This window comes from Pinus tabuliformis, chromosome 3_1 (genome assembly GCF_031772625.1).
Source record: "Pinus tabuliformis cultivar Carrire ecotype Pingquan chromosome 3_1, CPIR1, whole genome shotgun sequence".
Lineage (NCBI taxonomy): Eukaryota > Viridiplantae > Streptophyta > Pinopsida > Pinales > Pinaceae > Pinus > Pinus tabuliformis.
The window spans coordinates 337,129,721-337,142,089 of NC_142301.1; positions in this window are offsets into that span (position 1 = coordinate 337,129,721).

Below are 12,369 nucleotides of genomic sequence, written 5' to 3' on the forward strand. Positions count from 1 at the left end.
GGATGAAGAAATTAAAATTTTCATAGCCTTAACCTCTCCACTTGCACAACACATAATTAATTAGGTTATGGGCTTTAATTTTCTATCCACTCTCTTCATGGGAAACACACCACCAATGGTGAACGATTCATACTTTGATAAAAATTGTAACTCAAACACTAAAACAATTCATACTTAGCAAGGCTCATGCAAAAATATCATGCAAGATTTTCAAAGAAGTTTCTTTAAATTTATAGCTCTCAACCTAGAGAATTTCATTTACAATTCAGAAAAGAAAGGAAATTGAAGATGGGACTTCGATTTTCCACCCAACCATAGACCTACTATAGCCAAGATTACTTACAAAAATCACCCCCGAGCCAGATCCGTGATCTAAGTGATCCAGGCGGCTCTAGAAAACCTAAGAAATCAAAGTCCTTGAATTTTAATGATATTAGGACCAAATTGAAGAGCTCATCAAAAGGAACTCGATGGCACAAACTATTCCTCAATTCAAGTCCGTATGACCAACATATCATAGTTTGAAGTTTGACAAGATAGGCAAAAAAATGGGGGCCCACAGTGTGCCACGTGACATCCCAATGAGCAGGATAGGTGAGACCAACAACTTACATGGCCCCAACTATTAGCCTACCAGTCATTGACATTTTTTACCAAGCCAATGGATCCTTGGGCCCTAAAAAAAAATAATTTAATAATATTAAAACAAATTCCAAAAAACAATTATTAAACAAAACTATTTTAAAAATATAAAAATGGTTATTATATAACCATATAAAAAAAAATGGTTATATTATATTAAAAATATAACCCATATGGATTATTTTCTAATTTATCTATTAGTTCCATAAATAGGCATTAAAACAAACATATATTAAATATGGTTAGGATTAAAAACCTTTGTAAACCATATATATGCCAAATAGTCAAACAAATTGTTATATGGTTTTAAAACATATATATATATATATATATATATATATATATATATATATAGTGTTAGAAAAATAAATCGGTGGCATAATACAAAGTTAACAGACAGTTATTTTAATGTTTTATTTGATATATAAAATGGGTCGGTGGTTGGGTGGGAAGTCATGACCCCACCAAACACAATGCCAATTATAGAGTCTTCCATCCAATGTGCCAAGTGGATAGAACATTGAAAGCTCCGCCAACATAAAAATATTTAAACCATATTTCATTCGACCATGGTAGTAGAGGGCCATGGGATAGCAAAACTCAGATTTTGGAACATCGATGGGCTATGGAATCCTGACCTATTGAGAACCATGATGTGATGGAACCTAGAGGGTAGAAACCTATTGCACTAATTTCGAGAGGGAATATTTTATAAGAATATTTTTAGGGAATATTCTTCTTTGATGTTGTGAGGAATCTTGAAGATTCCCTGAGAGGTCAAAATTGCAAGTGATAGAATATAGCCAACTTTACACTCATTTTAACCAGAATCTCACAAGGATTGCAATGATGCAGTCAATTTTTGTATCTAGGGAGCGTATTTTAGGGCTCATAGAAAAAACTTGCATTTTCCATTAATTGTTGGGCATAAAGTTCAAGACAGAAATGCACCTTTCAGAATTATGTCATGTTTATATTCAAAAGTCTCAAGAGGACAAGATCGACTTGTTGGTGTTGCGATTGTTGTCATTTGAGAAATCAAATTTCAAGTTAGTCCATGGAATGGAGGTATAATGATGTATTTTTCCATGTACTTGCCTTTGTTTTAATGAGACGAATAAAGTGACCTCCCCACTATTGACGCAGGGTTTGGAAACGTAGTTCATACTGGATGAACACCATTATCAAACATTGTGTGTATTGTCTTTATGGTCCCCTTTATGTTTCTTCTTCTTTAATTATTTTCACATACAATTTTTACATGCTCTTTTAGGCAATTTTGCTAACATCAACCAATGAAAAGATGTTATAATGTCGGTAAATCAGAGATTATGGATCAAGCTTAGTATCAGAGTGGTCTTCTTGCTAATGTGAATTGTGAGTGTGAATAATAATGAGAGATGGGATGTGCAACACGAAGAAGGGAAATGGAGAATGACAAATCTTTTTCATCAATCTTTCTAGTGAATGGTAGACATGGTAGATATATTGTTTTCAAATTATCGGAAGAAATTTTTAAAGAAGGAAAAGAAGAAGAAAGAGAGAGCAGAGGACAATGCTTCGATAAATGGAGGAGAACCTCCATCTCCATCTTCAAGTTAATGTTCTTATTCTTCATCTTCTTCTCATCACCAAAGAATTCAAGAAAAGAATGAAGAATTAAGGAGAATGCTACAAGAAGCAAAAGAAGAGATGTAAAGATTGCAATATCAGCTAAGTCGCAAAAGAGGCCTTGGCAAAGTTGCAGCATCTCAATGAAAGAGACTCCAAATCCATAGAAGTAAGAGGGTCTTCAAGAAACGATTTTGAATCAATGCCAGATGAGAGTGCATCACAACCTCCCAATGATAGTGAGCATTTCGAAGGAAGAGCTAAGGCAATTTCTCCTCACCAAATTTTCACCCAAGACAACCATTCAAGGTATAACTAGTTACTATTCCAATGTTCCATTTGAGTATAATAAAATTGGAAAGAAAAGTTTATGGCATAGAAAATCATGTACACATTATGGTTTGAATAACCATGTTGTTACCGAGTATTAGAAAAGAATGGCCTTGTACAGGAAGGTTATGGAAACCAGGAAGAAGCCAAGACATGAAGACCCTTCTCCACATTAGTAGAAAAAGAAGGTCAAGAAAGTATGGAGGAAGAAGACCCATTGAATCCACTACAACAAGTGTGGACATCAGAGAGCCACATGTTGGAAGCTCCATCCAAAGCTATTCCCAAAGAAGGAAAGGAAGCATGTGAAAGCACCTGTGAAGGAACCAATCGATGAAGTTGTGTAACAAGGAGAAATCCCATTAGACTTTAGTTTGGTTAGGTAAGAGATGGGTAGCCTTTTTAAGTAGTTGAGCATGGCCACCATTGTAAATCCCATGTTGCAAGAATGTTTGTAAAAGTGATGAAGTATATAACATCACTTATGAATGGAACATGGTGATATTTTGGCCTTTAAGTTGGATAGCATGGGGTATGGTTTTTGTTGTAAACTTCACCATGCGTGTTTTATAATCTCTTGGTAAATATGGTCTTGTTTGGAATCTTGCAAGTTGAACATGTATTGGCAGCTACAAATTTACATATGAATACATGTGTCAATTTCATCTCTTTTAGCTTTGAAGTACAAAGGTGAAGGAGAGGAAAGTGTGGCTTGTCAAAGACATTAGTTATCTAGATCAAGATTGCAATATTGTTTATACTTTTGGAGTACCAAAAGTCTTTTAGTGGGGAGGAATGATCTAGGCGGCTCAGGAAAACTAAAAAATCAAAGTCCTTAAATCTCAACAAGAATAGGACCATATTAAAGAACTCATCAAAAGGAACTTGACGATGCAAATGAAGCCTCGATTCAAGTTAATATGACCAACTTATCACAGTTTGAAGTTTGATAAGGCATGCAAAAAAATAGGGGCCCACAGTGTGCCATATGGCATCCCAATGAGTAGGCTAGGTGGGAGCCATAGTGTGCCATATGGAATCCCAATGAGCAAGCTAGGTGGGACCCACAACTTACATGGAAACCAACTATTGACCTACCAATCATTGGAATTTGTCACCAAACATGGATCCTCGGGCCCTAGAAAACAAAAGAACAAAAATATGTTAAAACAAATTCCAAAAAAAAATATTAAACAAAACCATTTTAAAAGATATAAATATGGTTATCATATAACCACATAAAACAAAATGGTTAATATATAACCATATAAAACAAAATTCTTATATTATATTAAAAATATAACCAATATGGATTATTTTCCAACATATCCATTTGTGTCAATATAGGCATTAAAAGAAAGATATATTAAATATGATTTGGATTAAACGCCTTTGTAAACCATATATATGCCAAAAGGTCTAAAAAAATTGATATATGGTTTTAAACCATATATATATATATATATATATATATATATATATATATGTATGTATGTATGTATGTATGTATGTATATGGTGGTTAAAAAATAAATCGACGGAATATATAAAATTAATGGGCGGTTATTTTAATGTTTTATTTCATATATAAAATGGGTCGGCAATGGGTGGGAACCTGTGACCTTGAAAAACCCATGGTCAATTATAGGCTCTCCTAGCCAGTGTGCCAAGTGCGTGGAACATTGAAAATGTTTCAAACATAAAGATATTTAAACTATACTTCATTCGACCATGGCAGCGACCATGGTAGCACAGGGCCATAGACCAGCGAAACTCAGATTTTGGAACTTTGATGAGCCGCAGAACCCAGACCAATTCGGAACCATGATATGACAAAACTGGGAGGGAAGAACCTTGATAAATGAATTTCAAGAGAGAATATTCTCAAGGAATATCCCTTTTTGATGTTGAGAGGAATCTTGAAGATTCTGTGAGGGGCCATAATTACAAGTGGTGGAATATAGCCAACTTTATACTCATTTTAACCAGAATCTCACAAGGATCACAATGGTGCAGTCAATTTTTCAACTAGGTAGTGAATTTCAGAGGTCGTGGAAGAAACCCACCTTTTCCATTAATTGTTGGGCATGACGTTTGAGACAACAATGAGCCTTTCAGAAGTAGGTCATGTTTACAATCAAAAGTCTCAGGAGCATGAGACGGACCTACTGGTGTTGTGATTATTGTCATTTGAGCAATTGAATTTCAAGTCACTCCCAAGAATGGAGGTATAATGATGAATTTTTCCATGTACTTGCCTTTCTTTTATGAGATGAATGAAATGGTCTACCCACTATTGAAGGAGGGCTTGAAGTCATAGTCCACATTAGACGAACTCCATTATCAAACAATGTGTGCATTGTCTTTATGGTATCCTTTATGTTTCTTCTTCTTTAAGTATATACACATATGTTATTTACATGCTCTTTCATGCAATTTTGCTAACATCAATTGAAGAAAATATCTTGGATAATGCTAGTAAATTAGAGATTCTAGATCACTAAGGGGAATTTCTTTCTTAGCAGCCTTTGCACAAATCCATCTTCAGGACATAGAGGATGGGAAATTTTGATAGTGGTGGTTTATCAACTAGTAAAGCACAACAAAATTCGTGGTAAGGGTGGTTTATTAGTTGTGTTGATCACTCTAAGAGTGGTTTATCAGCCCACAGCAAGCACCAACCTGCATGTGGTTTATTAGCCCTGGCAAGCACCTCAAGTGGGTTATCAGTTTTGTAAAGCACTCCATTAGTGGTTTATCATCCCACAACACACACTCAATCCCCTTTTCCTCTTGCTCTCCTTGTTACACGTCTTTCTCTTAGGGAAATCACATTCCCTTATCTCATAGCTTATTCTAACTTTACTCATGAGCTCCACCAAAAAGAGGTCCAATCCCATATTCTTGTGCATTTTCCTTTTTATTATTTCCCCAGGAGTCTCTTCATGTTCCTTTTGGACTCTTCCTCTTCTTTTATTTTTCATTTTTTTAGCATAAAATTAATTGAAGGTGCCAACTAATCCCACATGGGTTCAACTTTCCTCTTCCCTCTTAGATCATGGATCCATGGTCCCACACTTCAGGCCATTACATTGTTACATTACAAAAAATTAGGAAAACAAGTATCTGGGATGTCACAAATCCCAACCCCTTAAAGGGAACATTTTCCTTAGTGTTCTTATTAACATATACATGACAAAACTAAGCTATATAACTCTTACATCTCTTTATTCAACAAACAAAATATTCATATTGTGCCCTTATTTTCTCAACCATCTCCCAAGTGGCTTCATCAGGTTCAAAGTGCTTCCATTGCACCTTGATCTGCTCTATTGTTCTATTTTGGAGTGTGATCTGCCTTTGGGACAATATGCGCAGTGGTTCCAATTGGAACTCTCCCTCTGGTTCCACCTATATCACACCCCAATCAATAACATGATTAGTGCCACATATTTATTAAGCAAGGAAACATGAAAATCATTATGAGCTTTCAATATGGGTGGAAAGGATAATCTATAGCCCACTAACCCCACTCTTTCCAAAATATGAAATGGTCCATTATATATGGGTTCCAACTTGGCACATGAGCCCCTTTTTAATGAGATTTTATTTGCCTTAGTATGAAGATAAACATGCTCTCCCACTTGAAACGCTTTATGTAGTCTTTGTTGATCTCCATAGATTTTCTGCCTATCCTAGGCAACCTTTAAATTTTTCTTGATCTTGATCATTTCCTGCTCCATTTCGTTTAGCAAAATTTTCCCAACTACTCCTCTATTCACTAGATCATCCCAACTGATAGGGATGTTGCATTTCCTTCCATAAAGTTCCTCAAAAGGGCTCATTCCCAATGACTCTTGGTAACCATTATTGTATGAAAATTCTACCAGTGGAAGGTAATCTTACCGCTTTCTTTGTTGGTGCGTCAAATAAATCCTCATCCTATCCTCCAATATTATTTTTACCCCTTTTATTGGACCATTGGTTTGAGGATGGTAAGCGGTTCTGAAAGCTAACTGAGTTCCAAGGCCATCAAATAATGTCTTCCAAACTTTTGAAGTAAACTTTGCATCTCTATCTAATATTGTCTTTTTGGGTAATCCATGTAACCTAATTATCTTCTTCAAGGAGATCTTGGCTATATCTATTGTTTTATGAGTAGAATTGATAGTTATAAGTGAGCCACCTTGCTCAACTTATCCACTACCACCATGATCACATCATGTTGTCTAGTTGTCCTCGGAATTCTTGTAATGAATTCCATTGATATAACCTCCCATTTCCATTTTGGAATTGGAATTTGTTGTAATAGTATAGTTGGGTGCCTACACTCCACCTTCACTTTTTGAAATTCCAAGTATTTGGAAAGGTAATCTGCAATATCCCTCTTCATTCTAGGCCAAAAGTATGCCCAATTATGGTTTTCATCATATTTTGATATCTCGGGCAACCCGAGGAAGGTATTTTATGAAATTCATCCATGATGAATGAATTTCCTTAATTCCTTCACATTGGGTACATATTTCCTATTTTTAAATGTTAATATCCCCTCATCATTGAGCTAATAACTTATGCTTAGTGATCTGTTTGGTTACTTCTAGCAACAACCATTCACAAATTGATAATGCTCATCGTTTATCACCCCTTCTTTAATTCTCTCTTTGAGGTAAAATGAGTAGGTGCTTATGGCACCCAAGTGAACTTATCACAAACTTTTGCTAAGTGCATCTGCCATTTTATCTTCTTTTCCTTTAATGTACTTGATTTCAAAATCGAATTGACTGATCAAAGGCAACCACCTAGCATGTCTGGAATTTAGTTTAGGATTGGTCAAACAAATCTTTCAAACCACCGTGATTAGTCATCGATGTAAACCTTCTCCCCAACAGGTAATGTCTCCATATTTTTAGTGGTACACAATGGTTGCCAACCCCAAATCATGGGTGACATAGTTCCTTTCATGCTCATGCAATTTACTAGATTCATAATAGATCACAAGCACTTCCTGCATTAGGACTCCACTAATTCCTTCCTTACAAGCATCAGTGCAAACAAAAAAATCCTTTTTTAGGTAAACTATTCTTAATATAGGTGCATAGCTAAGTAGATTCTTTGGTTGTTCAAAACTAGTTGCACATTAGATGTCCACTAAAATTTTACTCCTTTTCTCTACAGCACAATGATGGGATGGCCAATTTTTGTTAAGTTTTGAATGAATCTTTGATAGTAACCAACCAATCCCATAAATGATATAACCTCTGTGACATTTCTAGGTTTGGGCCAATTCATTATTACTTTGACCCTTTCTAAATCGATAACCACTTCTTCATTTGAGATCACATGACCCAAGTAGTGAACCTGAGTTTGGAAGAACTTACACTTGCTGAGCTTGGCATATAATTTATGTTCTATGAGAACTTGTAGCACAACCTTTAAGTGTTCCTCATGCTCCTTTTTATACATTGAATATACCAAAATTTCATCCACAAATATCAGCATGAATTTTTCCAAGAATGTCCTGAACACGTTGTTCATAAGACACATAAAGGTTGTTGGTGCAATTGTAATATCAAATGGTACTATTGTGAATTCATATTTTCGTACCTCATTCTAAATGCGGTCTTGTGAGCGTCCTCTTCTTTGATTTTGACGTGGTGATAACTCGACCTTAAATCGATCTTGGAGAACAATTCAACACCTCTCAATTGATCGAATAGATCATCAATCTTTGGAAGTGGGTACATATTCTTCATGTTGGACTTATTTAATTATCAATAGTCGATACATAGTTGTAACATTCCATACTCCTCTCAATTGATCAAATAGATCGTCAATATTTGGAAGTGGGTACGTATTCTTCGTGTTGGACTTATTTAATTACCTATAGTCGATACAAAGATGTAACATTCCATACTTTTTCTTAACAAATAGTGCAGGGGCTCCCCATGGTGATACACTGGTTCGAATATACCCTTTTCCCATCAATTCTTTCAACTGTTATTTTATTTCACTGAGATCAAGCATGCTCATGCGATATGGGGCTTTCGCTACTGGAATTGTTCCTAAAATCAATTTTATTATGAATTAAATGTCTCAGTTGGGCATAAGTCCTGACAATTATTCTAGAAATACATCACGATATTGACTAAGATTTAGATAATTCGCAAAGGGATTTGCATTGGTTCCTTTTTCCTCCATGATTTGAATGGTGTAAAGGGCACAACCTTTCCTGCTACAAAAATTCACCTACACCATTGAGATCATTCTGAGAGTTATTTTCCTTTTTATACCTTGCAGCGCAATTGGGTCACCCTCATCACTGAGGCATTCCAATAGCTTGTCGTGAAAATCCACCTTCGTCCTGTGGGTTGTCAACCAATCCATACCTATCAAGACATCATATGATCCCAAAGGAATAAGGTTTAATTTAACTGTTCTAGTTATGCTCCCAGGATGTACAGGGCAAGCCTCAACCATCTATGTTATTATTCTCTTTGTTTCAATGGCAAAATGAGCAAGCCATGATTCCTCATGGATTTTCTTTTTCAATTCATAGTTTTCCACAATACTAGGACTAATATAAATGAAATTGGATCTTGGTTCAATTAAAACTTAGACTAGAGAGTTTTTTCATTATTCCTTCCATTTGAATGATCGTTACTTATTGGTCTTCTTGTATATTATCCAATGTTGTGTATATGTTTGGGATGTACTGGGCCACATCATTCACAGTTGATGCCTCATGTATGACGTGTAGATTTGCACCAAACTTTTGCAGCTCGGGTAAATTTCTCCTTAGGTGGTTTTCTCCGCATTCCCAACATTGATAACCTCCTTTCATATTTTCATTCCCTAATTTATGAGGCTCATTTCTACTAGAAAGTGGATTTTTTTGATGCTCACTTTTGGTGAAGTCATTAAACCTTCCACCCTTTCATCCGTTGCATTTCTTCCTCTAGTTATCCTGAACTTCAATCTTATTTTTAGGTTGTTCATGGAAATTCTTAGTTTTCTAAATGACCTCCTCTAGAGTCTTAGGATCACCAAATCATATTTTGTCTTGGTATTCTTGCGGTAATTTGTTGACATACCTCTAGATCTCGATATTCGCATCCTTGATGTAAGGCACATACCCTAGCAACTCTAGGAATTTTTTGGTATATTCTTCAAGTGTCATCTTCCCTAGTTTGTGCTCGTAGATCTGCTTGGCTCTGTGGTCATAATATTTCTCAGATAGGTAGTTTTCTAGGAATTACTTTTCAAAGTTCCTTCAGGTCAGTTCCTTATTTTTTTATTCCTTTTATGTTCTTGATATCCTTCCACCATATATCATCTTTTCCCCTCAAACTGAGGATAACTACCTTGGCTTTCATGTTCTCAGTATAGTCAAGCATCTTGAAGTACTTGTTTATTCCCAAAATCCAAACCTTTGCATCCTCTACTTTATTTACATCTCCATCAAAGGTTGGGGGCTTTACTTTCTTGAATTCCTCTTGCATGGGAGTCCTTCTACTCTTCTTTTGATGATGATATTTGATAGCTACACTATCTGATGATTGGCTAGGACTGCTTAATTCTCTTTGTGGATAGTTGAGGAATTTATTTCCTCCTTATGCATGTCTTCTCCTCTTTCTTCATCAACTACCTTCTGTTTTCTTATCATTCCATTTGTGCCTTTATATTTATGATGGGTTATTCTTAGGCTTCTAATGGGCTATCCTTAGGCTTGTTCTTGTCCTGATTGCTAGCACCAACTTGCTATAGTATTTGTGTCTGTAATTTAGATGAGATTTGTAATAGTATGCCATTTACTTCTGCTTGATATTTGAAAATATTTTCATTATCTACCTTGCAACTTCTTATTTCAGCTCTTAGACTTCTAAGAGTGTCTATTAGTTTAGAAGTGTCTTCCTCTTTCATTTTCCCAACTGATTCTTCTTCAGGACTCTTTTGGGTTATATCCATACCATTTTGTTCGACTTCATTTCTCATCCTTTCCTTTTTCCTTATGGTACCTAGATACCTATCAATCTTCCTTTACATACATACTAATGTTAGCCATCAATAAGCAACATGCATTTGATATAGATTACTTCTTCTCCTTGGTATACATTAATCTTTAACCATCACATATCAATCAACATGTAACCATGTTCAGTTAGTCAGCCTATAAACCCATGCATTACAACATTTTACAGTCAATCATCTAGCATGTTCACGTGAGCCTCTTAGGGTCTAATGTTTAAACTTGTTTTCTCTGATACCACTTTATAACACACCCTCACCTAAATCCTACCAAATCATAGGTTGGAACAAGTTGCTTACTATGTTGACCCAAGATCCAAGGTGACATTATGTAAATGGGGTCTAAAAATTTCTCTTTTCAACTAACTTAAAATCTTGATTTAACATCATTGTTACATTCATCTCATCAAGACGATTATGGTGGTCTACATTTTTTCTTCAGTTTGACCTCTAGATCAAAATTCATGGTGATTTGAGTTCAACGAATTATAAGGTGCCATGTCGCCCTTCCACCAAGTGGCATCCACATGGCGGTCCTAACCAACCTCTCAGCGCCACTTGGCTTGGGCGTATATGCAGTTATTTGATATACGTCAATTGTCGGCAACATTCTTGTTACCCGAGCTTTGTTAGCCGACCCATTCCATTTGTGCATTCAAAATTTTATTGTTGGGGCAGCCTTCCAAAATGACCTATAAGGTGGCCCTCCCTCCCAGCAATGGTTAAAATTTCAGGCTTAAATGTACGCCACCATATCCTAAGCTTATGTCACCCCACTCTTTTCCACTACACAACCCACTTTGTGCTTCCAGGGAATGGTATCTAGGCTTACATGCCTTGGTGGGTCTCTCCTCTTATATGACTATAGAGCCTAATTGGTCCATCGTATTACACCCTCTCTTAGCTACTCTTGTGGCCTCGCTCCTACCACAGTAGCCTAACACTGAGTCAACCCGGCTCTCCCTATTACGCGAATTCTCGTGGACTTATGGGATAGTAACCTTGGATCTTATGTTATCTTATTTTTCCCTTTGGCCATTGATTTCTCTAGCTCAATCTTGCCAATTATTTATGTGGGAATTCACTCTAGGTTTTAACCCATGGTTGTATGCCTAGACATGGGGATTGAAGCGAGGGAGCTTATTAATGATAAGGATCCATAGGAAAGATCCTCCCGTGTGTTATCTTCCACAGTAATGAAATGCTTTTGGACTGAGATATGACAAGAAATTCCTCCTATGCACACATTTACATATACTTGATCGAGCCACTATGCTTTTATCTGATACTCGGGTTGTATAGAACCCGCACAAAGCCTTTTATGAAGAGATCAACCATGGGTCAACCATGGAAGGTCTACAAATGTCTAGACTCGTGCCAAAGCTTGATCACCGACTTTATAACTTTATGAAGTATGTTATGGTGTTATCCCTCCTAAGTTTCCTGGAAGAATGCCATCTCAAGGTTCTTGATAATAAAAATACAAGGCAAGGTTCAGGGACTTGTCCATACAGTCCAGGGACTTGTCCATTCAGGCTAGGGACTTTTCGATCCAATCTCTTGGATCCTTTTAGTCCCTCAAGTCATGCCAAGAATATATTGAACTTGGGTATGAGATCTACAAGTTTCCTTTGAGAAAACAGTTGTGTAGCAAGCTTATAAATATAGGTAGAAAACATACGGTACCAAGAAGGTCACCAAGAAATCAACATTCTATGAAATAACAAGGAATCCCTCTTTACAATCCTATTATAAGCTTAAA